Raw genomic sequence first — 27,496 nt, 5'->3', positions numbered from 1 at the left:
TACGTTCTAATCAGGGTCTCAGGATTAATTTCGCATTAGTACTATTTATTGTAAAATCAAATAGTCATAAGAATCACAGATAAGATAGTTCTGTATTTCAACCCCTAATTATCATAACGATAGTAGTAACAAACAATCATCAAATAATTAGTACCCTAGTATAAATATACTCGGAAATAACTATTAAGGAGAATTATATCTTAAAACTTAACAGAGTCCACAACTACATCTCGTGAGAGACATTTTTGTAACTTAGCAATAAAGTATAGTGATTAAGTGACCCTACGACTACTTTCTTTCTTCCTGCATCAGGGCTCATTACAGTTGTTTTATTGGAGCATCTATAATAAATTGTTTATGACAGTTTCCATAATTTTTGTTTAATTTTTTTGTAAAAAGAAATTGTGTTGTGGTATTATTTTTGTACCAGTGCGCTTGATGTGGTATTTGTTTCTAGATTATAAAATGGAATTTATACCATTTAGACTAAAGGATATGACCTATAATGAATTAATGGAAGAAGTGGAAGGCATTGACGCAGAAGAAATACCTTCAGATCCGGAATCAGTGGTCGAGCAATCTGAGGAGGAAGAAGAAGTTGTCAACGCTATGATTAGTATCTCACAATCGGACAGCGAATCGGATTCAGAAGAAAACATCCCTCTATCCGTAATTCAACATAATCTAATAAAAGCATCAAATAAGCGGAACTGGTCTAAAAGTACAGTGCCTGAAGAACCAGGAAACTTCACTGCAGAATCTGGAATAAGCGAGTCTGTAAAAAGTATGGACTCTCCTACACCAGGAAAAATTTTTCAACTTTTTTTTTAGGGACGATCTTTTGGAGCACATAGTTTTTCAAACAAACCTATACTGCCAGCAAACATCTACAAAGCCTCAAGTAACATCTTTGAGTGAAATAAAAGTTTTTTTGGGTCTAAACATACTCATGGGCTTGAAAAAACTTCCCAGTTATAGAGATTACTGGAGCGCGTCGCCAGACTTTCATGACTCCTACATCAGCTCAGTTATGTCAGTCAAACGATTTAGTTGGATTTTGTCTAATTTACATTTGAATAATAACATACTAATGCCGAAAAAAGAGGAACCCAACTTCGACAAATTATACAAATTACGTCCAGTGCTGCATGAACTGTCAAACAATTTCAAAAATTGTATGGCTCCATCAAGGGAAGTATCTACAGATGAATCGATGATAAAATTTAAAGGACGAAGTAGTTTGAAACAGTACCTACCAAAGAAACCCATCAAAAGGGGATATAAAGTTTGGATGATGGCCAACAAAAACGGCTACTGTCAAAAATTTGAAATTTACACGGGAAAATCAAAGATCAACGACGCCGACGCAGAAAAAAACTTGGGTGCAAGGGTGGTAAAAAATTTGTTGGAAGGTATGGAAGGCAAACACCACCTTGTTTTTTTTTGACAATTTTTTTAACTCTGTGCAGTTATTAGAGGACTTGAAGAGTAAAAGGATCCATGCTTGTGGAACGGTTAATCCTAACAGAAGACTTCTTCCAAATTTCAAGCCGGACAGAATGATGAAACGTGGTGATTGTCAGATTTTTACATCCGATACTCGTATTATCGCTTTCAAATGGAGAGATAAGAGAAGTGTTTATCTGCTTTCAAACTATCACAATCCTGGTGAAATGAGTCAAGTTTAACGTTTACAAGATTGATCGTAAATCTAAAAAATGGTGGCATCGCATTTTTTTTATTTACTGGATGCTGCTGTGGTCAACGCATTTATTCTTCACAAAGAACTAAATTTAGAAAAAATTACCATGAAAGATTTCAGAAGAGAAATTGTGAGTTTTCTTATGGCGGATACTGTGGTGAAGCGTAAAAGATCTGCAATAAGTACTAATGTTGTTGCTATCAAAAAGTCCAAACCCTATGTGCCTGTTGAAATACGAACCACAGAAAGTGCTCATCAGCCTGAAAGATCCACAAGGCGCCGTTGTGCCAATTGTAGTACTTCAAAGAAACAAATTCGAACAGACTGGATGTGCTCCATATGTAAAGTTCCCCTTTGCTTAGGGAAGAGAAAGTCGTGTTTTCAAGATTTCCACAGTAACCGTTAAACTCATTACAGGACAGGGCAGTGGTACGCTATTTATAACATCAGTTTTTTTCCAAAATACTGAAAAAAGTTTCTTAAGTTTTTTTTTTTTTTTAATATAGAATGACCTATTTTTAAGTTTTTTTACATTTTTTGTCTAAATAATAAATAAAAATGTTCTGCCCCTCAAGACCATTATTTCTTGCCAAATCCCTTGCCCCTGAAAGAGTTAAGGCCTATACATCATCGAAATGCACGCTCGACGGAAAATATTGCCGCTGTAAGTGAAAGTGTTGAAGAAGACCCGAATTTATCCATTCCTCGGCGTGCGCAACATTTGGGCCTGTCTTACGGCACGCTATGGCGTATTTTGCATTTGGATTTGCATCTCCATCCTTATAAGGTTCAGTTGACACAAGAACTGAAGCCCGCTGACCATGGAATGCGTAGAACATATGCCGATTGGGTGCTTGAACAACAACGTTTGGATGACGATTTTTCGCATCGAATTTTCTTCAGCGACGAAGCACATTTTTCACTCGGTGGCTATGTAAACAAGCAAAATTGTCGCATATGGGGCAGTGAAAATCCTCATGTAACTGTTGAGAGACCATTACATCCACAAAAAGTCACTGTTTGGTGCGCCATTTGGTCTGGAGGAGTGATAGGCCCGTACTTCTTTGAAAATGAAGAAGGCGTCACTCAAACTGTCAATTCTCATCGCTACAGCCAAATGATTGCCGATTTTTTTTGGCCTGAAATTAATGATATGGATTTGGAAGAGATGTGGTTCCAGCAAGACGGTGCAACAAGCCACACAACACGACCAGTTTTGGCTTTATTGCAAGAAAAATTCGAAGGACGTGTAATTTCTCGTTTCGGTGATGTCAATTGGCCACCAAGGTCGTGCGATTTATCGCCTTTGGTTTTTTTTTATGGGGTTATGCGAAGGATCGTGTTTATGCCGACAATCCCCAAACTATTGAAGCTCTGAAAACCAACATACGTCAAGTTATGGGTGAGATATTGCCTGAAATGTGCCGGCGAGTCGTGGAAAATTACCTCACAAGGATCGAGTCTTGTAAGAAGTCACGTGGAGGACATTTAAATGATGTTGTATTCCATACATAATGGCAAGGTCTAAGCATTATATTGAAATAAAAATTTGATCAAAATTCTAAATGGAAGTGTGTTTTATTTACGTTACAGTATTATGTTGCGTGGCAAAAATTTAGTACATTTTTGTAAAATAACGTTACCTTTGTTTTGTTACCAAACGGCAACACTATGCATTTTTTCTATTTCATGTTTTTTTCTAGAAGTTGCCGATCGGTAACATTAGGCATTTATAATAGGTTTTCTAAAGATATTTCTGTTTTTTATCCTCTAGTATGAGCAAAAATAAGCTACTCACAGACCAGGACCTTGCGGCCTATTGGGAGAATTTTACCGGTCTGAGTGATGACGGATGCCATGTAAGCGATGCAGACAGTTTGGAGGACTGTTCTTTTATACCAGAAAGTGATTTTGATGATGAAAACCATGATCAAAGTGAGGTAACACTGGAAGTTGAAGAAGTCAACCAGCAGTCCGATGATGATGATGATTTGCCATTGTCGACTTTTTTGTCTTCCAAACAGAAAAAGGCACAGGCAAAGTCACTAAAAAAAGACATTGACTGGAAATCAAAATCTTTGGAGTTGAATGAGGATCAGTTACGGTTTTATGGGGATACTGAGTTGTCTGCTGAAATAATGTCATTAGAAACTCCTCAGTTTTTCTCATTCTTTTTCTCAGAAGAACTAATAGCTAAGACGACTGAAGAAACCAACTTATATTCAGTGCAAACTAAGCCTAAAAGACCAACCGTTTTTACAGAGAACGACATGAAGAATTACTTTGGCATAATTATTTATACATCTCTGGTACACATGCCCAACATCAGATCATTCTGGAGTGAAGAGTTGAGATTTGCACCTATTGCAGATGTGATGTCAGTGAACAAATTTGAAAAAATACGCCAGTTTATTCATTTCAACAACAATGCCACCTTCATTCCTCGTGACCAACCAGGACACGATAGGCTTTATAAGATTAGACCTCTCCTTGAATACTTGAACAAAAGATTTTCTTCGGTGGCTTTAGAACAATATCTTAGCATTGACGAACAAATGTGTTCAACGAAGGTTAGACATTATATGAAGCAATATATGCCAATGAAGCCTCATAAATGGGGCTTCAAATTTTTTGTAATGTCAGGCCATTCGGGGTTTGCCTATAAATTTGAAATTTATACTGGTGAGCAAAAATTTGATCAACCTGATGATGAACCCAATTTTGGTGTTACTTCCAATTTGGTTCTACGCTTAGCCAGAATTATTCCTCGCCAAAAGAAATACAGACTGTATCACGACAATTACTACACATCTTTGCAGCTGATGGTACATTTGGCCAAAGAAGGAATTCTTTCTCTCGGCACAATACGGCGAAACAGAATACCAAATTGCAAATTGCCACTGGAAGCTGCTATGAAGAAAGCGGAACGTGGGACAAGCCACGAGTTGGTTGCTTTAGTGGACGGTGTTGACATTTCTACTGTTGTGTGGAAAGATAATAAATATGTAACTTTAGCGTCATCTTTCGCAGGAAAAAAACCTACCTCCAAAGTGAAACGATTCGATCGCAAAGAGAAAAAATCTGTGGAAGTTGAGTGCCCATTCATTGTTTCCGAGTATAACCGACATATGGGGGGCGTTGATTTACTAGACAGCTTCATGGGAAGATATAAGATAAAACTGAAAAGCCGCAAATGGTACATGCGTATTTTCTATCATCTCCTGGATTTGAGTTTGGTAAATGCCTGGCTACTCTACAAAAGAGTGCTTTCGAAAAAGCAGCCTGGTTTCAAGCCAAAAAAACAAGCTCAATTTAGAGCAGAAGTTGCTTATAATTTGTGTAATGTCAGAGCTCTCTCTAGCAAACGCGGTCGTCCGAGTACTAGCCTGGAAAACGAATTGAAAGAAAAAAGAACAAGGGGTCCAATGAAGCACCTGCCGCCCATGGAAGTTCGTACTGACCAAACGGGGCACTGGCCAGTCCTTCAAGAAGCCAAGATGAGGTGCAAGTTTCCAAAATGTAAAGGTTTTACGCACACCAAATGCGAAAAATGCGGTGCAGATCTTTGTTTAAATCGGAAGAACAACTGTTTTAAAAATTTTCACATGTGAGTCTCTTGGCTTGTAATACATGATGTTGCCATTTGGCAACAAACAGTTTTTTCTAAAAATAAAGTAAAAAAACATAATGTAGATTTTTTCCCTATTTTTCCCATATTAAGACCAATGCAAAGTACAGTATTTATGATAATCGGAATTAAAAAAAAAAGTCATGCATTTAAGGATTTTAATGAAAACCAGGTGGAGAGCTTGAAAAATTTTGTCTGCTCGAAAAAGGCATCTGCGTCTTTCATAAACGATGGTATTTCTGCCGCAGACAAGTAGTGCACTTTGTCAAAAATGTGGAAGATCTAACTTTGAAACAAATAGTTCAGATAGTGATATCAGTTTCTTGTAGCAATGCTTATGGGAAAGATTTTCAACTTAATGAACCAGTTATATAACTGAAATGGTGACAGCAGAACTTTGCATACGTTCTAGCATTATGCCCTCCTGTCCCGAATTGTATTCACCGTTAAGTGATAAACCAGAACTTTTAAAGTCTGCAAAATTTAATACAAAATACTATTGTAAATGTTGACATAATATGCAATTAGTTAAGTTTTAGAGTTCGTTCTTTAATAAAGTTTTAATTTGGATTTATAAATGTTTTGTGTGTTTTTAATTATCTTGTATAAAAAAGCGATTGAAAAAATCACCTAAGTACCTATTAACCTCTCGACAAATTTTCGTTTACTGTGTTTTTGCTCCCCTATTTTCCAAGAGACGATTTTCTTTTATAAAAAAGGTGGCAATCGTATTTATTCCACGAATGATTTTGCTGCAGAATGTCAATCAGTTGAAAAGTAAATCGTACGTTTGATAGATATAAATGGCTGATTGCTGGTCTATGTTCACTCCCAATGTCAACTTCTGCACAGTTACTCAGTTCGCCATGCGTAGGTTGACATTAAAAAGAATGACACTTTTCCTAATACTTCGCCATTTATTCGGACATTAAATTCTTGAGCCAAATATTGTGAAGATGTCGAATCAATAAATTACGTAACAGTAGTAATACGTTTTCATTAATGTGGAACTAAAATATATGTTCTCGGTAATTGCTCAATGCTGCATATGGCAGAACAATAAAGCAAATAAAACTACCCACAACCCCCGCCTCCATCTTCAATTTATTAATAAAAAAATAGGAATTCCACTCTTCACCTGGACGACTAGTTTTGCTTCTCACCACCGGGACAATATCTGGAACAAAAAAATATATTAATTTTAGTATGTATTTCAAACCAATTTCTAAGCTTACAAAACAAACACTTGCTTCTGCGATTTTTAAAAGGTGATTATTTTATAAATAAAAAATATCTGTATAAAAATCTGCGTTTGACACTCCTACGCCTAACTCACAACGTACCACAAAAATGGTAAGATTTTATTTTTTGTTTATTAATCCCAATCCTCTGATGCGTTTCGCCGTACTACGGCTCATCAGGCCATAGAGGCTTGGTAACCAAAGAACAAAACCCATGCAATATTTGGTTCCATCTGTACTCAAGTCTATGAGTTGGAACGTATTAATAGCGTCCCAAAAAAAAACAAAACATTACTATACCACATCATATCAGTTCCTAGATTCCGTTAAAGCGTCAGTTCAACAATGGAATTTTTAATAGTGACAAAAAATATTCGCGGTTTTAAATCATTAAGTGTTTCCATTAAAAAAAAATCAAATGTTTGTACCATAGTTCAAAAACCGACGACGCTAGAAATTTACTACGTCACTGGATTCTACAGAAAATGTCTTTAAAAATCCGTTTTAACTTCTTCAAAAAGTTTAAATTATATCTGAGATACCTCAAAAGTGATATTTTTCAATTTTTCCCTAACAAAAAAATGTTATGAGAATTCTGCTGTAGCGATGTGTAATTTCAAACAAAAGTAGCAAACTGTCGCAAAAAACACAACTTTATATCTATGAAAATAAGCGAGATAGTTGAGATTTTTTTATATTTAATTTTAAATAAGAAATTTTGTTAATTGTAATTTTTGTTTAGAATGCAGGATAAAAATTTTATGGCTTCGGCTTTGCCTCACACCTGAATTGGTTATACGCGAACGGAAAAACCTTTATTTTTGTACTAATAAAATATACTATTTTCGACGACTGACTTTGAAAGTACCTCATGTACGCTTCCATTTCAAAGCAGAAAGTGGTCATTCGCCGCACGTGCGCAGAAAGTGAATCATTTTCTGCTCTAGAGCGTTTTCGCTTTCTACTAACAATCTAGTCACCAACTTTTTTCGGCGTTTCCATAATAACGCTTGACATACCTGTTTGAAATAACCACATTCCGTCAAAGTGATTTATCGGTGACAATGAGTTCGAGCGACGAAAATGATGTGAGTTGTCCTTCTAATCCACCCCACAGCAGTCGTCGAAAAAATATCGTCTATATTTCGAGCCAAAAGTACTTTTGCCGCTTTTACATGATTGCAGCGTTCGGCTTCGCCTCAAGCTGCAAATTTCATGTGCAAGCGGCAAATATATACTTTCCGCTCTTAATATAGAATATACTATTACCGCACTACAGCGGCAAAGTGCTACTTCCGCTTTGAAAAATCGTACGGCAAAGTACACTTTTCCACACGATCGTAGGAAACATTATTTTAATCATCCAACTGAACACTGCCTTAACCCCTATAATAATTCAACAACAGCCGACCAAAAAGTGTAAAGTGTGCATTAAGCAAAGTAGTTTTTGAATATACTATTACCGCACCTTAACAAAAAAGGTGGTACCTACAAATAAGGGTAACAACCAACAAACATTTTCAAAAACTTTTAATTCCGACTTTGTTTAAAAAAATTATTACACAGGGTGTTACGAATTCGATGCATTAGCATTGCTATCTCAGAAACTATAGTTGATAGAGAGAGATGGAGGCAAAGATGCGCATTTTATTGCTAAATAATTATGGTGCAAAGACATACTTTAAAACAACTAATTATTACTAAAAGACCTTAAAAAACCTATTATACAGGCTGCTTAAATTTGGATAAACAAATCTGAATTTATTTTTCTTCAAAACCGCTGCAGATATTTTCATAAATTTTTGAAGGTAACTGTCAACAATACGAGTAAAGCACGTTTCGCAATAAAAAGAGAGATGCAAGTCATGACGTTGTATGTACCGCTATGCAATTATATGAAACGTAGAGTTGAGCAATTGCTAGCAATTTATTTTTCATTATTCTACTCCGAATACTATCTTTTTCTCGAATTAATTATAGAGAAAATGTAACTTTGCCGTGAAAACGCCGGAAAAGCTTATTTTTAAGGCGCTGTAAAACTCAATACAAACAAATTTCAAAAGCTACGCAACTTCAACAACGAAAGGTAAATTCGGTATTGTGATGGTGGCTTAAGGACATAGTGAGGTCGCTGGATGGAATCAGACCAATGTACTCAAACCTGAAGTAGCATTAGCTTTAAAACGATGCAGCTTCAAAAAACTAAAACTCACTTTAGTATTTCGTAAAAAATGAGATCGAACAAATGCTCCCCGTTCTGGACGGTAAAGCTAAGAAGCTTTTTTAAGAGAAATTCGGATCACCTGGGTGTCCAAATTTATCTTGAAAATAATTTCGACCATAGGAAACAGCAGTTCAAAACTCTGACCCTTACAGCGTTTTGCCTTTAGACTATTTTTTAACTAGCCATTGTTTATCGATCTTTTACGTTATGTCTGTATTATATTGTCACGATAGAAATAAATCAAATTTATTTCACTTGAACGGAAACATTAAAAAATGTGGAATTCATATTACCTACTTGAGCGGAAAAAAAATGTGGAATGCGGTTAAAATGCACCTGCACTTATGATGCAATAGCTAAACTATGCACCGGAGTATAACCGGATGCTGGGTTGTAAAATATGCGAAATAGCGAGGGTCGACAGGTCGTCACGAGTGGTCGGCTAAAGGAGACTAAGTATGGAAGCTTCTCATTGGTGGAACCAGTGTTTGGCATGAAGTTATATCCTAGAGAGGGGATAATTTCAGTCAGTCCTGCTTTGCCGAGCAGAAACTCGGAAAATGGCGCTACAAGTGACAAACCTCTCTCCAAGATTCTATCTTCATTAGAAGTGTAAGTATTACTATTGTACTTTATTTTTGTGTATTGATCTTACACCTATTTAATTATGATTTTATTGGAAGTTAGTAACGTTTTTATAAGATTAGTAAACCGCTTATTTTATTAGTTAGTAAGTTATGAGTTGTTTAGGTTAAGGAACTTATTTAATAAAATTTAATGGTGTGTAACTATGTGTTTTATTTCACACTGAAACGAGATCCCAGGCAGTAAACTTGCATTCAATTCAACACGTCACGTTAGTCGTGGCAATATAATACCTTTAAACGTATTAAACCTATTTCATTAAAAAATATATTTTTTTACCTACTGAAAATTTTATAATTTGTCACTGGCAACGTTACGGAAATGGCCGCCTCACTTAATATACTAATTAAGCAAATCCTCTAGTTTAGACACCTTTTATTGTCCGTATGTCAAGGTGCTAGAAATTAAATGGCGATTATGTAGAAAAGTTAACAAAGGTCTAATAAAAAAATAATCTTAAAAAAAAATTGATTTATAGGGCAATTTTTTGTATGTCAAAACGGCCCTTGCTTAGTAGTTGCCTGAAATAACCATGTAAGTAACCAGACAATAGTGTGGTTTAAACTTCAGATCATGCAAACATTACTTTACACTTCAACTCATTAAAGAGGAAAACGGTGTTCCATATCTATACAATGTTATTGTCATGTTGTGTAAATTTGGTTGGCAATACAATCACCTCTGTTATGACATGCAACTAAAGTTATAATAATCAGACTATACCTCATTATTACTATTACTTTAAACATGTCTTTAGACAACAGTACATACATGGTGTTTTCTAACAATTGCAAAAAATCTTAATCATCGATTATACACCAAGAAATAATGCCAGTTTGCTATACAGGTAATTCAAATTCGACCCTCACCATTGGGAGAAAGTTTAAATTGGGGCAAAGTTGCGTCATTTAAAGCTCAACCAAATGCAGTAGTAAACATTTTGATTTTCCGAGTACTTCCGAAGATATTTAAAAAAACTGAAAATTTTTATTTTTAATTTTATTTATTTCTAACCTTATTTGAAGAGATATTCCAAAACTAAAAGCATCTTTTCATTGCCACTTTTTCCCAGCTATTCGATGATAGATTCATATTTGCCGGCCGACGTTTTTTGGCAGCCATCATCAACTTTCTTTTTTCTTATGGGGGCCATATTGGATTTTTAACCCACCAAATAGTACGTTTTATGCTGATTTTAGTGATGTATAATCAGTTATGATTTGCTTCATAAATAACAAAACAATTGAATAAAAACTAATTTTACCTTTGTTGGCTTTGAGGTTATGAGAGGTTTTATGAAGATTACTTGGTAGTACTTGTCACACGCAATTGGCCTGAACATACTTAGACACAATGAGGAAAAACGAGGCAATATTATTTTAAGCTTCAACACAAATTTGGTACTAAGTTAATAATATGAGTGCAAACCAACTGTAATCAGTAAGCCAACAGCACCACATAACTTTATTTAGTTAAAACTTAACCAAAACATAGCTTGGTTTGATGTTTTTCAAAATCCCATATTAAATTATTTAAACTTGCAATTAACATTACAAAAAAAATCAATTTGGCAAAAAATGTTCCTGAAATGATGATCTTTCTCTTGGAAACATAAATGACCGGTTTAAGTTAGAGATGCTACCAAATCTCTTCTGATTAACCTAAATTCTGCAGCAATCCTTGTATAATAATAACATTTTGTGCGCCGGTTTCTTTTCTAGATACATTTTTAACTTGACTTGCTCTAATAATCGTCCGAATTATCGTGTTTGACAAGTACTGTCAAATAATGACATTTCATAAAACGTCTCATTAACTCAAAGCCAACTAAAGTAGAATTAGTTTTTATTGAATTTTATTTTGTCATTTATGAAGCAAATCATGTCATTATACATCACTAAAATCAGAATAAAACGTACTATTTGGTGGGCTAAAAATCCAATATGGTGCCCATAAAAAAAAAGAAAATTGATGATGACTACCAAAAAACGAAACGTCGTGTGGCAAATTGGAATCTATCATCGAATAGCTGGGGAAAATGACAAAGAAAAGATGCTTTTAGATTTGGGATATCTCTTCAAATAAGGTTAGAAATAAATAAAAACAAAAAATCAAATTTACAGATTTTTTCGGATATCTTCGGAAGCACTCAGAAAATCGAAATTTTTAAAACGGTGTTTGGTTGAGCTTTAAATTGCGCAACTTTACCCAAATTTAAACTTTCTCGTATCTCTTATGGTTTCTGAGATCCCAATGGTGAGGGTCGAATTTGAATTACCCTGTATAGATCATATTTCAAAAATGCTTTGTTAAAGAAATACAGGGTGTTTGGAAGAAAATCATTTATTTCTTCAGTATCGGTAACTGTTTTCAAGCAGATTTAATTTTTATTTTCAGAAAAAACATCTCAATTTCATAATGCACATTGATAGAGAAATTGGTATGTTTTTTCTGAGAAATTTGTAAAATTGTAAATTTGTTATTTTCTCGAAAACTGTGACAGGTACAGAAAAAACTAAAGAAGCAAAAAAGTTTCTAAATTAACAGAAATATTTCATAAAAAAATCATTGTGGCACCATTAAAAAGTTTGTGGAAGGAAAAAGAAGGCCTTAAACCTCAAACAATAACACAGAACTAACACTCAAGTATTTCATTAATTTCATAACAAAGCATTTTTGAAATATGGTTTGTACAGTTACAAATTTGATGCAAAAACATTGCTATCTCAGAAACTATAGTTGAGAGAGCTTTAGTTAAATGAAGGCAAAGTTGCGCATTTTAATGCTAAATAATTTGGTTAAAAAAAATTTTCATTACTTCCGGAGATATCCGACAAAAAGCGAAAGTCAAATTTCTATTTTATTTTTTTACTACTTTATTATTGATTATTTTGGAAAATCAATGGCACCTTCTGGAGGCACTTTTTTAGGCTCTTTAAGAAAATAGTTAGTTTTCAGCTCCGACGTTTCGATTTTAAGATACCATCATCAACTTAAATTTTTCAATACGGACCTGAACTTTTTATTTCGTTTTTTAGTAGCTACAGACCTCTTGAAACTAATGTGGAGTCAAAATCTAATCTCGCAACATCGTATGTCACAGCCTTGAAAAAGAATGACAATAAAGTATTAGTAGTGAAACAAAAAGGCTCTGAAAAAAATATCCAACAAGTAAAGGAAGACTTAAGAAAAAATGTGAACCCCAGTGATATTGGAGCTGGATTATCGTTGGGTAAGCCCACAAAAAATGGTGGTATTATCCAGTGTGGTAACGAGAAGGATTTAGGTAATATTCAGGCTCAGATACAGGACAAAATGGGTGATTCGTATAGTGTGGATGTACCCAAGGTATTGGAACATCGTATTAAAGTGGTAGGTGTGAATGAGTCTGAATATTCTCTAGCAGATCAGGAGATTGTTGCAAAAATCAAAAAACAAAACAATATTCAGGAAAGCCCCAACAAGAAAATCAATATTATAAGGAGGTCAAATGTGGTGAACGGAAGATTTAATATAGTCATGGAGGTGGATGCCACTACTTATGGAGTTTTTATTGAAAAGGAGAGGATGAATATTGGATGGAATCGCTGTTTGGTTTACAACGAGTATGGAATCAGAAGGTGCTTTAGGTGTTGTCGCTATGGTCACTTGCTGAAGGATTGTAAGGAGAACAAAGTGTGTGCTAGATGTTGTGGTAGTCATGATTTTAAAGAGTGTAATGCTAATACTGTTAAATGTGCAAACTGTGTAGTGTCTAATGAAAAGTGTGGTCTTAGTTTGATTGTGAATCATGTTTCTTGGGATGTTAGTAGGTGCGAATCGTACAAAAGAATTGAAGAACTACAAAGAAGTAAGTACATTAAGTAGCAATTAGATTTGAATATTGTTCTTGATACTAGTATTATATATTTTAATTGTCAGGGTTATGTCAGCAACCGGGTTAATATTGTGTTATTAATTAATGATTGGAAACAAAAATAATACTACTGAGTGAGACTCATGCACGTGAACAATGCACTAGTAATAACAGTAGAACAGGGGGAGTTATGGCTTTGATAAGATGTGATATTAGACATAAGCTTAAGACTTTGCGTGTTAATGATTTTGTTTGGTTATTGTGTTTTGAAATGTCGATGTATGTGAGTATTTGTGTTCTGTTTTGTATCATCCACCTAAAAAAGAAGATGCTGGATTTGTGGATTTTTTTAACGAATATCTCGATGAAATTAGTAGTTTTAATGGCACAAATATTATTTTTGGTGATTTTAATTTTGATTTGTTCAGGGACACATTATCTGCACAAACGGTTTTACACAAATTGTAAAAACGCCGACCAGGATAGTTCCGAGGAGTCAGACATTAATTGATTTTATTGTCACTGATGACAAGCATCTTGCGCATAAGGTGCATCTCACACCTAAAATAAGTGATCACTCAATTTTGTCAATTTCTCTTAATCAACAAAGAGAATCATCATCTGTCAATATTATAAGCCATCAGATATTTTAAATCTTTTAAAGACTACAAATGTGATCAACTACAAAAAGAGCTGCTTGAAGTTAACTGGAATAAGGATATCTCCGACGTGAATTTGTTGGCTGATTCTTTTATAGCGGATATTAAAACTATTTTAGATCGAATGTGCCCTGAGGTCAGAATTATTCAAAAACAAAAATATGTGGATAAAATATGGATAACGTCGGGCATTAGGAAAATGATGCTGGATAGGGATATTTTATACAAAAGGGCTGTTCTGGATAAGCGTGAGGGTGCTTGGGATGAGTATAAAACAAAAAGAAATTTTATTGTACATAAAATCAGAGAAGAAAAAGAAAAATATTATAAAGAATGCATAGATGAAAATAGAAACAACCCTAAAGAATTGTGGAAAAATCTAAAGACCTTACTACCTAATAAAAAACAAATGATATCTGAACATATTATTTTTGAAGGAGAAAAAGTCTACCAAGAGGCAGATATTGCAGAAAAATTTAATAAATATTTCATAGAAAGTGTCGACCAGATAGTTAAAAATATTCCACAAGCAACATTTATAACCCATATTACCAGAGCTCCCGAAATAAATAATTATTTTTTACAATTTGAAAAAGTAACAATGACTAAAATGAAAGAAATTTTAAAAAATCTGAAAAATGTGGGGGGAGGTGAAAGTGGTATATCCAAACAGGTTCTGTGTGATGTATTTTATGCTGCTGGTGATCGACTGTTAGATATAATTAATACGTCTTTGAGCAATGGGATGTTTCCCGAATGCTGGAAAATGTCAACGGTTGTCCCTGCACCTAAAGTTCAAAACACAAAAAATTACAATGAATTCCGACCCATCAACACTGTGCCCGTCTATGAAAAGCTCATTGAAGTTTGTGTTAAAGAACAACTCCTTAAATTTTGTACTGAAGATTCGATAATAGTTCCTTGTCAATCGGGTTTTCGCGAGAATCACTCATGTGAATCTGTGGTTGTTGATATATGTGATAATTTTCTGAAAGCTCTTGACTGTGATAATTTTGTATTGGCGGTTTTTTTAAATTTTAAGAGAGCGTTTGAAACTATTGATAGAAACATTTTAATTAAAAAATTGGAACATCTAGGAATTAGGGATGGTGTTTTAAAATGGTTTGAATCGTATTTGTCAAATAGAGTCCAACGTGTTAAGTTTAAAAATTATATGTCTAACGTTATTGATGTAATGTTTGGTGTGCCGCAAGGCACAGTTTTGGGTCCATTACTATTTTTGTTATATATTAATGATATGGTCTACGCGCTTAAAAGATGTAAGATAGTTTTATTTGCAGACGACACCATGATTTATATAATAGGGAAAAATCTCCGCGAAATGTCAATTATTATAAACAATGAACTTAATGAACTATTTAACTGGCTCTGTAATAATAAACTAAGCTTAAATACAAATAAGTCAAAATTCTGTGTATTTAGCAAAAAATCGAAAATAAACCAGGAAGACATTCACAATGTAAAGATAACTGTAAACGGGGAAAATATTCTTTATGAAAAAGATATTAAATATCTGGGTGTAATTTTGGATGCCAACTTAAATTTCCATTCTCATGTCGATTATATAATGAGAAAATTCGCAAAAAAAGTTGGATTCTTAACAAGGATTGGGAAAAATTTGTCAATGAGTACAAAATTAATGTTGTATAATGCCATTGCGGTTCCACATTTGCAATTCTGCTCAACATTGCTGTTCAAATTACCCCAATACAAGATAAATCAATTGGAAATAATCCAAAACAGAGCAATGAGACTGATTTTAAAATGTAATCATTATACTCCTGTGAAGTCTATGTTGAGTGTCCTAAATATGCTGTCTGTCAACCAAAGAATTATGTTTAGTGTTTATTTGTTTATTTTTAAATTAAAGAAACGTTTTTTACCTGACTATATCTGCGATAAGTTAACAGTTTTTGAAGATGTACACAATTATGGTACAAGAAATTGTACAGATTTTATACTGACAAACAGATGTAACACGAATCAGTTGCTCAACTCTGTGCTGTATAAAGGCTTAATAGAATTTAATAAACTACCTGTGATTATTAAAACCTGCGATAATTTGACACAGTTCAGGAGGCTTTTAAAAAAATTTATTATAGATAGGTTGTAGGATTTGTTCATTTTATTTAGTTTTAATTTGTGAGTGTGTGTTTTATTTTTACATTGCTTGTTTAGTTTTAGACATTAGTGTTCCCATTTAGATAAGACTCAAAACTTTTAGTTTATTCTTATAGTTAAGTGACCTTTTTATTTTTCTTCCTTTGTCAGATTTTTCCGACATAGGGCTCTGTGGGCCTAATGCCTGTTTCCCCCACACTTCCAAGACAAATTTAAGTATGTACCGGTTGACCCAATGAGACTGTTTCTCGGCTATATCTCGGGAGCCGTTCGTCGTAGGACTTTGGTGTAAAAAAAATTATTGGGCCATGAAGAATCGCTGGAAAATATTTTCTAGTTCTAAAAATAACCACCAGAGGGCGTAACTGCCATCTTAAATTTTAAAATCGTTTAAATTTTCTCTAAATTTCCCATAATAAACTAAAAAGTTTTTTTCACATTTTGAAAGAGAACCAGTTTATCTATAATTTTCGTTAAATAAAATTTTCAGTTATTTCAAAAACAAAGATGGTGTGGGGTGTTCAATTGATTTTGCAATAACCTGCTTTAACTTTTTAACGGTTTGACCGATTTTAACAAATTTTGTATCGTTGAAAAGAGCATCCTTTGGGCAATAAGAATCAACCAAAATATAGTTATTTTAGTTGAACCTTTCTCCGCCAGAGGGCTAGTTTTGACACCATGACCCATATACTAAACAAAATCAGAACAATCAAATGAAATGATATGTCCAAATATAGATATAGCCTAATAACATCCAAATAGGCCAGGGAAAACCGTTTTTCAAAATCTCGATCCTAACATCAAATATTGGAAAAATTAGATTAATAAATCTTTGAAAGCCAAGGATCGCGTGGTAAATGTTCTAAAACTATTAAATATTTAGCTACAAAATGAATAAGATGTTAAAGAGGCAGTTGTGAGTCTAAATAGAATTTATTTAGGCATTATTTAAAAAAATATATATCATCAGAACATTCATGTTGCTCCAAAGGGACTAAACGCATCCTGAACTTACTAAGTCACTTTAATATTACTCTTGGAATTCTTACTTACTTTTAGTTTAAAAAATAAGCCTAAAAACCCAAATAAATAACTATATCCAAATTTCACATACTTTGCAATCATTAACAAAGGTTTTTTGTCAAATTTGATGCCCCAAATCATTTTGCGTAAAATTTTAAACTGTTTTTTTTTCGTTTTTTAATAAAACCCATGAGAGGAAAAAGAAAGAGATCTAATGGCCACCCAGGTGTTCAAAATGGCCTCCGTTATTTTGAATGCACATCTGAAGACGCCTCAATTTCAGCTCTTGGGATGTTCAAGATGGCATTTCTAATTCTTGCAATCATATCCTCGCGGGAAGTTGGCCTTGTTGCAAAGACTATAATCCTTCCCCAGAGATAAAAATCGCAAAAAAAAAAACAGTTTAAAATTTTACGCAAAATGTTAGATTTGGGGCATCAAATTTGACAAAAAATCTTTGTTAATGGTTCCAAAATATGTGTAATTTGGTTATAGTATATTTATTTGGGTTTTTAGGCTTCTTTGCTAAACTAAAGGTAAGTAAGAATTTCAAGAGTAATATTAAAGTGACTTAATAAGTTCAGGATGCGTTTAGTCCCTTTGGAGCAACATGAATGTTCTGATATATATTTTTTTAAATAATGCCTAAATGAATTCTATTTAAACTCACAATTGCCTCTTTAACATCTTATTCATTTTGTAGCTAAATATTTAATAGTTTTAGAACATTTACCGCGCGATCCTTGGCCTTCAAAGATCCATTAATCTAATTTTTCCAATATTTGAGGTTAGGATCGAGATTTTGAAAAACGGTTTTCCCTAGCCTATTTGGATGTTATTTGGCTACTTTTTTATAAAGAAAAAGTCATATCATTTCATTTGACTTTTCTGATTTTTTTTTAGTATTTGGGTCATGGTGTCATAACTAGCCCCCTGACGGAGAAAGGTTCAACTAAAATAACTATATTTTGGTTGATTCTTATTGCCCAAAGAATGCTCTTTTCGACGATACCAAATTTGTTAAAATCGGTCAAACCGTTAAAAAGTTAAAGCAGGTTATTGCAAAAACAATTAAATACCCCACACCATCTTTGTTTTTGAAATAACTGAACATTTTATTTAACCAAAATTATAGATAAACTGGTTCTCTTTCACTCTTTCAAAATGTGAAAAAAACTTTTTAGTTTATTATGAGAAATTTAGAGAAAATGCGATTTTAAAATTTAAATGGCAGTTATGCCGTCTGGTGGTTATTTTTAGATCTTGAAAATATTTTCCAGCGATTCTTCATGGCCGATTTACCCAATAATTTTTTTTACACCAAAGTTATACAACGAACGGTTCCCGAGATATGATCGAGAAACAGTCTCATTGGGTCACCCGGTACAACTAGCTAAGTTCAAGTTTGAATGTGACAGATCCGATGCAAAATAACTATGCAACAACAGTCTAAAGTAAACTTATCTGAGATGTCCTTATAATCTACTTAGCCAAAGTTGGGGAAACTGACATAAGTGAATTGAGCAAATAACAAAACACAAAACACAAACTGTAATCAAACAATTAAGCACAAGGTAAAAAAAAACCTCTCAAAACAAATTAGTACATCAAAAGTTGTTTATACCAATGTACAGGGTGATTGATTGGATTTTGACCACCCCCTTAACTTCCTTAATTTTGATTTTAGCAAAAAACGTTAAATACAAAACTAGTAGATATTTAGGTCTACTTTATTCTTAGATAAACAGTTATTATACAGGGTGTCCCAATTTGCGTAACGAAGTAAACTTATGTTTTTTTTTAAATACAATGATCAACTTTTTATCCGATATTTAAATTCTGCGTCAAATAGGCGTTACTGATGTAAAATGTCTGTATCGATATTCAACTGTTTCCGCAGCAGTGTCCTTGATTGATTGAATTCTGACCTCCTCCTTAACTTCGTTATTTTTGATTTTAGTGAAAAAACATGTTGTATCAATTTAGATGTAGATATTTAAGTCTACTTTATTCTTAGATAAACAGTTATTATACAGGGTGTCCCAAATTTGAGTAATAATAATAATAATAATAATAATAATAATAATCTTTATTTCCAATTGGTTATTACAATAACAAATAGAAATAACGTCAAGAAAAATAAATAATGTAGAAAAATTACAGTATACAATATCAAAATTCTACTATCTTAAATAATCCTCAATACAATATGGCTCTAATTCAAGCAAAAGTTTCTTTACTTCATTTTTAAAACGTTTACATCCATTGATTTTTTTTATACTTAAAGGCAACTTATTATACAATTTTACGCACATATATTCCGGGTTTTTTTCTGATAGCTGGAGTCTGTGCTGAGCATAAGTAAGATGTTCCGCTCTGGTAAAATATCCAGTTTCATGTTGTTTTTCAAATAAGCTTTTATTCTTACTGACAAACATCAAACACTCAAATATGTATAAGGCATAGACTGTCATGATACCGCTGCTTCTGAAAACTGATCTACACGATTGTCTAAAGTCCATTCTTTTTACTATCCGTAAACATCGTTTTTGTGCGACAAAGACGCTCCTAACATGGCTGTCCCTTCCCCAGAAAATTATTCCATATCTCATTATAGATTCCAGATTTGCAAAATAAAGGATTTTCAATGATTTTTCGTTTAGATATTTTCCTACTACTCTAATACCATAAGTTATCGAGCTAAGCTTTCCCAGCAAGTGTTCAATATGAGTTGACCAATCCATATTTTTATTGATATAAATACCCAAAAATTTTGCATTGTCCACTGTTTTGATTGTACTATTTAAGATCTCCACTTCATTGATACTGTCTCGCCTTGATTGCTTTGTTTTAAAATATACTACATTAGTTTTATCTGTATTTATTATTAATTTGTTTTTAGTAAACCAATTGAGGATGTCTTCAGTTAAATATTTCGTATCCATTATTAATTTAGCTGCAGTTGTGTTGCCTAAAATTAAGTTTGTATCATCCGCGAAACTTATAACGTACTGATCAGGCTTCATTGCAGTGAAATGTAAGTCATTAATAAAAATCAAAAATAAAGTGGGTCCTAAGATACTGCCTTGTGGGATTCCTATGTTATTAACCAGTGAATTAGATTTGGCATAAACCGAGTGTTTTTCTATAGCGACAACCTGTTTTCTATTTTCTAGAAAAGATGACAGCCACCCCAAAGCGCATCCCCGCACTCCATACGCTTCAAGCTTTAACATCAACAAATCTATATCAAGAGAGTCGTATGCTTTTGATAAGTCGAGGAATATCCCCATTGCTGGCTTACCATTCTCCATGAAATTCAAAACCCTTTTGCTGAAGTCAAATATGGCTGTTTGAGTTGATTTGCCTTTTAGAAATCCATGTTGGCTAGTGCTAAATATTTCATTAGTGATCATAAAATCGACAATTCTTTTAGCCATGGCGAGTTCAAAGAGCTTTGAAAAACTTGGCAGTAAACTGATAGGTCTGTAGCTGTCAAAGCTCTGAGGATCGCCTTTCTTATAAAGTGGTTTTATTAGCGCGGTTTTCAACTCAGTGGGAAATTTACCATTCACAAACGAGCTGTTGATTAGGTAACTGAGTATGTCTTTTAGAATCAGAGCGGAACATTTTACGATGCTAGATGGTATCTCGTCTAGCCCGCTACTAAGCTTATTTTTTACTTGACTTGCCAGTTCGCATATTTCATCTGGTGTAACTGGGTTTAAGAACATGGATTGACAATTTTTAGTTATGCTGTGTGAAAACGGTATTTTCTTCAGATGTTTTTGCATATTAGGTACAATTGAATGTATAAAGTTATTATACGAACTGGCTATGCAATCAGCTCTTCCCTCTATTTGAATCCCACTTTTACCCTTTGCTTTCCCTGTTATTTCTTTGGTAATTGACCACATACATTTCATTTTGTTATCTGAATTTCTAATTTTATTTTTATATTTGTTTATGTGACTTAATTTTAGTATATTATCATATTCTTTCTTTGTTTGCCTATATTCAGTTTTATATTTATCACTTAATCTGCTAAGACTTAATAAAATATCTAATTTATGTTTGCAAGCACTTAATTCGGGGTTGGTTAATTTTATTTTCGTTTGTTTTTTAGTCTGAATCAATTTTAGAGGGAAGTTCTGATTGAAAATCGGAGTGAAAGTGTTCATAAAACTACTCCACTGTTGATCTATGTTATTACTATCTGATTGGTATACGTCTGCCCAGTTTTGCCTACCTAGCTCACACAGAAACTTATTTTTGGCATTTTCCGTGAAAAACCGCTTGTATTGCGTATCCATATCTATAACCTCGTTTGGAATTTCAAAAAGAACTCTCTGTGCCATGTGGTCAGATGCCCAATTCTCTATTACACTAGCTTCTATTAAGTCTGAATTTGTTAAAATATTGTCTATGCAGCTCTTTGAAGTGGCTGTAATTCTTGTATTTTCGAGTACACAGAGATATAAATTAAAAGTGTTTAATATTGCAACAAATTCAGACCTCATCTGGTTTTCTTGTACCATTTCTATATTAAAGTCTCCGGCGAGAAAGATTGACTTTCCTTCATTAAATATTGTTTGATGTAAAAGTTCTAATTTATCAAAAAATACCTTAACATTACCGCTTGGTGGTCTATATATTGCCACTACTATTATAATTTTTGTTCGACTTATTCGAACTTCCGCCGCCGCGCACTCAAATACTCCAGATACTGATAAGTTATTAAGTTTTTTTCGGGTTTTGGCACTCGCACTTTTCTCTACAAAGACCGCAGTCCCACCATGTTTACCTTCATCCCGACAGAACATCGAAGTCAGCTTGAAGTTCGTGATTCCTAATTGTTTTAGTTGACTCTCAGATTTCCAATGTTCAGATATACATAAGATTCTGCAATCTGGATTTTCTTCAATCATTTGATTTATGCAAAGTATTGAGTAGTTAGTTAACGATTGAACATTCTGGTGTATAATGCTTATTTGGAATCTCTGACTATTTGGTTTTATGACTTCATACAGGTTTTGGTTTGCTTGTAATGATTGGTCATTTGTTGATGTAGGTTCTATAAAAAATTATTGCCATAGTCAATTTGATTTTTGTATTGCACCAGTCTTCTTTGATACACGGGGCACTTTGTGTCTATTGCTGAGTGTTTGCTCATTTCGTGTGGAAGTTTCATTTTTATGCAATTTGGACATTGCCACTCTGTTGCTTGACAATCTTTTGCGTCATGTTCGCCAGTGCATTTATAGCAGCATTTTTTCTCCTTACAATATTTTGCCACGTGTCCCAGCCCTGAACAGTTGTAACAGATCGCAAGGTTAAAATGTTCTTCCACATGCAGTTTTGTCAGATCAAAGTTTATTGTTTCCTTCTTCAAAAACCATTTTACAATCTCTGGTTCGGCCTGCAGAATTATGTTCTCTTTCAATTGGTTTCTACACTGTCTTCTACTCACTACTGTTATTTTGTCCGCCGTTATTGGTGTAGACAGATCGTTCTTAATATCTTCATTTAGTCTTAAGAGTTCTTCCACAAGCTCTTCATTGGATGAGCCTTTGAGCACCCCTGTTATTGTAAACATAGGGTATACGTTTTTAGATTCTTTTACTGTTATGTTGTTTTTGTCTTTGAGCGCAGCTTTTAGCTTGTCTTGTTGTGCTTTGTTGCAGCTTTCAAGCACCAACGCTCCACTTTTTAAATATCTGATATTTCTGAAGCCTCCATCTAAATCTTTCAGTGACAGTTCATTTTTCAAGCAGTGTAGGGTTTCCTTTGGATTCGACACGTTTTTTATTTGGATAATTGTTTCGATCTTCTTAACAGTTTTTGGTGTCGACCATGTTGTAGGCGTCTTATTTGTTGGCAGGTTTGTTGTATCCGTGTGGGCTATTTGAGCATATGTTTTTTGAGTTTTATATGTTGGGTGTTGCGTATTTTTCAGTGTCTCTTCAGTGGTAATATTATCTAGGTGTGTAGATGTATTATTAACCTGTTGGGTGTTAAATTTATGTTCCAGCTCTAATTTTTCACGTTCCAGGTGTCCTATCTTGCAAGTTAACATAGTTAAGCATTTATGTATGACAATAATGTCATCTGTTACGGATTGAAGATGCGGTTTCTTGTTGCTTTCGTGACTTGCTGCCAGTTGTATATTGTCTAAGGCTTGAAAAATTGCTGTAATAAAATCTTCTGTTGTCGGTGTACTATGTTGGAGCTCTTCGGTTTTTCTATATAAAATATTTTCTTCATTGTTGTCATTATCTTGTTGTTTTGATTCACAATCTTCTGTTTGCGTTGTGCGTTGAGTGCCTTCACATTGTCTTTTGCTCTGTTGGCTGTTTGACGACGCTTCAGGTGACATTTCCAATCTGGATCTCTTATTTAAGGGGGTGCGGGTGTCTTCATTTTGAGGTGGGCTTCTTCTTATCTGAGTAACTAAATAAACACTTAATCACATAGTCGAGGCAACATTGTTAAAGTAACAGATGCTGCTTCGGAAACAGTTGAATATCGATACAGACATTTTACATCAGTTAGGCCTAGAACTAAGAAGAAGATAAAAAGTTGGTCATTGTATTTAAAAAAAACATAAGTTTGGTTCGTTACTCAAATTTGGGACACCCTGTATAATAACTGGTTCTCTAAGAATAAAGTAGACCTAAATATCTACTAGTTTTGTATTTAACGTTTTTTGCTGAAATCAAAAATAAGGAAGTTAAGGAGGAGGTCAACTGTTTATCTAAGAATAAAGTAGACCTAAATATCTACTAGTTTTGCATTTAACGTTTTTTGCTAAAATCAAAATTATGAAAGTTAAGGGGGTGGTCAAAATTGAATCAATCACCCTGCACCTATCAATCAACTCCCAAATGATATGATTACAAGATAATATGAAGCTCATCAAACAAAAAATTATGATGAGATCTTAGACAGTATGGAGGACAACTTTGTTAGAAATTGTTCTGAACAAATACAGGAAGCAATTTATTTTAATAACGTAAGTACAAAAAACCCAATTTGACAATGCCGATAAACAAAATAACTTGGTGAGGCACATGCATACAGGGTGTTACAAATTTGAGGCATTAGCGTTGCTATCTCAGAAACTATAGTTGATAGAGCTGTGGTTAAATGGAGGCAAAGTTGCGCATTTTATTGCTAAATAATTTGGTAAAAAAAAATCAAAACATTTTCATTACTTCCGGAGATATCCGACCAAAACCGAATAAGTCAAATTTCTATTTTATTTTTTTACCACTTTATTAGCGATTATGTTGTAAAATCAATAGCACCTTGTGGAGGCATTTTTTTATGCTCTTCAAGAAAACAGGTTTCGTTTTCAGTGTTTTTTAGATACCATCATCAACTTCAATTTTTCAAATACCGACCTAAACTTTTTATTTTGTTTAGTAGGTACAGACCTTCTGAAACCAATGATGTGTCACACTTGTCAAAAAAGTATATCTAGTGTATTATGTACATACTTGGTTTTTAAAGTTTTTTAAATAAATTAAGCAATTGAAATTGATATGTTGTCATAATAAGTAGATAATTTAGTTTGATATAATTTAATAATTAGGTTCATTGCTGGTTGGTTTTTTGGTGAATTATTTATTTTTCAAATACTCACATGTTTGAATTCGAGGTTGAATTTTGATGAAACAGCTTAAACTTTATTTTTAGTGTTAAAAAGAGCAAAACCTAAATCTTAAATCATATCAATCTAAATTATCTACTCATTATGACAACATATGAATTACAAATGGATTAAAAAAAAAAAAACAAGTACCTAAGTACACTAGGTATAATTTTTTGACAAGTGTGGCACATCATTAATTTTGGGAGGTCTGTAGCTCCTAAAAAATTAAATAAAAAGTTCAGGTCTGTAATTGAAAAATCGAAGTTGATGATGGTATCTAAAAAACGAAACGTCGGAGCTGAAAACTAAAGCTGTTTTCTTGAAGAGCAAAAAAAAGTGCCTCCACAAGGTGCTATGGATTTTCCAAAATAATCAATAATAAAGTAGTAAAAAAATAAAATAGAAATTTGACTTTTGTGGTTTTTATCAGATATCTCCCGAAGTAATGAACATTTTTTGGCGCAACTTTGCCTCCATTTAACCAAAGCTCTAGCAACTATAGTTTCTGAGATAGCAATGCTAACGCCTCGAATTTGTAACACCCTGTATATTTTTGGGTCTGGTGCGATATAGGTGCAACCATATTTTTGTTTTTTTGATGAAATTGATGTCATATTGTTTATTTAACTTAGTTCTACCCAAAAACGGGTGGTTGGAGCTGTTTGTTGGGAAAAGAATAGAAAAAAAATGCCTTTGAAAGTGGTCAGGTTACACCAAGTACATGAAGGGTTTAATAGTTAAATAACTTGAAAATTTGTAAATTAAATAAGTATTTTTAGTTTTTACATGCAAAGTGACACTTTACTATCTATAATTACAGTTGACAATGTTAACCTTAGTGTCAGATTAGTACGAGGGGCAATGTTTATTTGTGGTAAATGTATTGAAAAAGATGCATAGTAACCTAGTGCTAACCATAGTGGCCGATTCATATACCAGGTGTCCAAGAGCACCCTGGACATAGGAGATTAACATGGGAAAACGGTTTTGATTTTTTTGCGCCTGTACGGTTGATTTGATTGAAAAATCGTATTAATGAAAGTTGTAGTATCTATCACGGACTAGTTTTCTGTATTTTTTTCGGATCTCTAACTTGAGCCCTTTCGTCGTAAAACACGAACAAAAATGAGAAAATTTAAACTTTTGGCCTGCACTGTATAGGCGGTTGTCGGGCAACGGGTAAACATTTTATTGTTGCTGGTACAGTTGCTCGAGTGCAGGTAAAAAGTTAAAATTTTCGCATTTTTGTTCGTGTTTTACGACAAAAGGGCTCAAGTTAATGATCTGAAAAAAATACAGAAAACTAGTCCGTGATAGGTACTACAACTTTCATTAATACGATTTTTCAATCAAATCAACCGTACAGGCGCAAAAAAATCAAAACCGTTTTCCCATGTTAATCTCCTATGTCCAGGGTGCTCTTGGACACCTGGTATGTAGCAATAATTATTAAGATCTCAAAAAGAGAAAAAATATGGAAACTTCCATTGTAAGAAATTAAAAATCAATTTTTAGAATGACTTTACTAATTTTGAAGAGAAAAACAGTTCTGTTTGACAACATTGCTAGGGTTGTTAGGCACCAAACAAAATGTTCAACAATCAGGCTGGTGGTGCTGGTACCGATCAAAAACAAGTCATTTATGTTTAGTATGGAGAATGCCATAGGAGTTTTTCCTGTGTGAAAGTGATTCATCCACCCTTATTTTGGTAAAAGTAAGTTAAATAAACAATCTGACATGGATTTCATCAAAAAAGAACTAAAAATAAGGTGGCATCTAAATTGCACCAGAACCATATTTTTTTCTTAGCTGTTAATTTCATGCTGAAAATTGAATGTAACTACAAACCTTACTTTCATTTAGTATAATTCTAACTTGCTTTAATTTAACGTCTGCATAAACCCACCTTTAATTTAAGTAAAATCAGTTAACTCACCTTAAAACTTACTTTTTTATCCACCATTGTAATGTAGTTGCAAAAATTGCACATGATTTGGCTCTTTAACTTTATTGATATGTTGCACTTCTTGGTGGGTAATATGGGCCTCAAATAGGACAATTTCTTCAAAGTTGTGCTTTCTCATCCAGATGAAAAATGGGGAAGTATTCAGCATATACGGGATAAGATTCTGTAAGATTTGTTAAATTTGTAGTAATGCAGCCATGTTGGTTACACATGTATCAATTTGCCACTGTAATCAGTGTTATCTTACCTGGGCAAGCAGCCGTTGTATCCATTGTGCTTATGCATATCAAAAACTCTACATTTCCTTGATTTTAGTGTATAATCTTCGTCAATTATTAGATAATTGTAATATAAATTAAAATAAACTACAATTATTTTAAGCTGCATGCTGAATGCATGGCAATTTTTTTGACAACACGACAAAAAGCTAGCAATGCATAGTGACAAGCTGACAGCTGACAAGTCGGAAGTTTAAGGCGTATTTTGACGGCAGTACTAACCTGAGTTTTAAGTTGTAGTAGCATAGGGCGTCTTTTTCTATCAGAATGAGTTAAAATGAGACAGGCATTGTAAACACTCCAGTAAACACTGACGCCAAGCCAAAACACGCCTTTAGTTGACATCGCAAATCGCAACACAACAGAAATGACAGATCGAAGATGTTCAGCCGAGTTTGGGATAAAACGATACGCTGCATGACGTCACAGTGGGTGCTCGGGTGTACAATATGCAATTAAAACCCAGGTGGAAGG

At 33.7% G+C, this 27,496-nt stretch overlaps 1 protein-coding gene and 1 long non-coding RNA gene across 3 annotated transcripts in view; one reads left to right on the top strand and one right to left on the bottom strand.

Annotated features, from left to right (window-relative positions):
- LOC145739522 (uncharacterized) overlaps positions 1-27,496 on the top strand; it is a 162,840-nt gene that overhangs the window by 48,304 nt on the left and 87,040 nt on the right. The window lies entirely within an intron of this gene.
- LOC145739565 (uncharacterized) lies at positions 2,848-27,496 on the bottom strand. Of its 2 annotated transcripts, XR_014181074.1 has the most exons (4): positions 26,992-27,496; positions 26,715-26,907; positions 4,746-6,507; positions 2,848-4,681 (listed from the first exon to the last, which is right to left on the bottom strand). It is a non-coding gene; the product is annotated as an uncharacterized LOC145739565 (long non-coding RNA). The 2 variants fall into 2 exon arrangements; XR_014181075.1 differs by lacking the exon at positions 2,848-4,681 and having other exon boundaries at positions 6,416-6,507; positions 26,727-26,907; positions 26,992-27,287.

This window comes from Ips typographus, unplaced genomic scaffold, assembly GCF_016097725.1.
Source record: "Ips typographus isolate SLU unplaced genomic scaffold, UJ_Ityp_2.0 IpsContig33, whole genome shotgun sequence".
NCBI lineage: Eukaryota > Metazoa > Arthropoda > Insecta > Coleoptera > Curculionidae > Ips > Ips typographus.
Note: the sequence above shows the minus strand (reverse complement) of the source record. Positions and strands in the feature narration are given on the sequence as shown.